This window comes from Vombatus ursinus, unplaced genomic scaffold (genome assembly GCF_900497805.2).
Source record: "Vombatus ursinus unplaced genomic scaffold, bare-nosed wombat genome assembly UNPS02001419.1, whole genome shotgun sequence".
NCBI classification, from domain to species: domain Eukaryota; kingdom Metazoa; phylum Chordata; class Mammalia; order Diprotodontia; family Vombatidae; genus Vombatus; species Vombatus ursinus.
In genome coordinates this window covers 18,824,258-18,825,291 of record NW_020941197.1, presented here as the reverse complement: position 1 = coordinate 18,825,291, position 1,034 = coordinate 18,824,258, and the positions used below count along the sequence as shown (strand labels likewise).

The following is a 1,034-nucleotide window of genomic DNA, read 5'->3' as shown; positions in this document are numbered from 1 at the left end:
CTACACAGCAAAACTGAGCATAATCTTTCAGGGTAAAAGGTATATTCAATGAAATAAGGGACTTTTAAACTTTTCTGATGAAAAGACCAGAGCTGAATAGAAAATTTGATCTTCAAATACAAGACTCAAGAGAAACGTAAAAGTTCTCCATCTCTCCTCATGAGTTCACAATTCCTCTAAACTTGTCTGTGGAGCCTAGTTGTTACTGTCAACATGGCAGTGGGAAATGCCAAAACTGAGGTACCCAGCCCCTATTTTCAGAGCTACAGCTGTTATGCCAGATCAGCAGTTCAAAGACATCAGCCTTTCCAACTATAAAGGGAAATATGTTGTGTTGTTCTTCTACCCCTTGGACTTCATCTCCATGTGCACTAGAGAGATTATTGCATTCAGTGATTGAGCTGAAGGATTTAAGAAACTCAGCTGCCAAGTAACTGGTGCTTCAGTGGATTTGCACTGTCACCGTGCCTGGGTCAACACGGTCAAGAAGAATGGTGGACAGGGAGGCATGAAGATCCCATTGACGTCTGACCCCAAAAGTACCATTGCTAAAGATTATGGGGCCTTAAAGGCAAATGAGGGAATTCCATGCAGAGGCCTCTTCGTCACTGATGACAAGGGGACCCTTCGCCCAATCGCTATCAATGATCTTCCTGAGGGCCACTCTGTTAGATGGAACTCTGTGGCTTGTCCAGGCCTTCCAGTTCACAGACAAGCATGGTGAAGTGTGCCCCGCTGTCTGGAAACCAGGGAGTGACACCATCAAGCCCGATGTTCAAGGGAGTAAGGAATACTTCTCCAAGCAGAACTGAGGTGCTTTCTGCAGCTGCAGACGTCCTCCCCACCATGTGGCCTGCAGGCTCACTAGCTACTGTCTAAAGGACAAATGTGCTTGATCTTCCCCAAGCTTCCAAGTGGAAGGCCTTTGTAGAGGGAGCCCGACCAGTGTGGGCTAGCTGGGCATGTGCTCACCTCATGGGGCCTGATTCATTCAGATCATTCCTCCCTCCCTCAGGGCAGCAGCCAGCTGGCTG

At 47.8% G+C, this 1,034-nt stretch overlaps 1 pseudogene; it reads left to right on the top strand.

Moving 5' to 3' along the window:
• Nucleotides 1–213: 213 nt before the first annotated feature.
• Nucleotides 214–812, top strand: LOC114045672 (annotated as a pseudogene).
• Nucleotides 813–1,034: the final 222 nt, after the last annotated feature.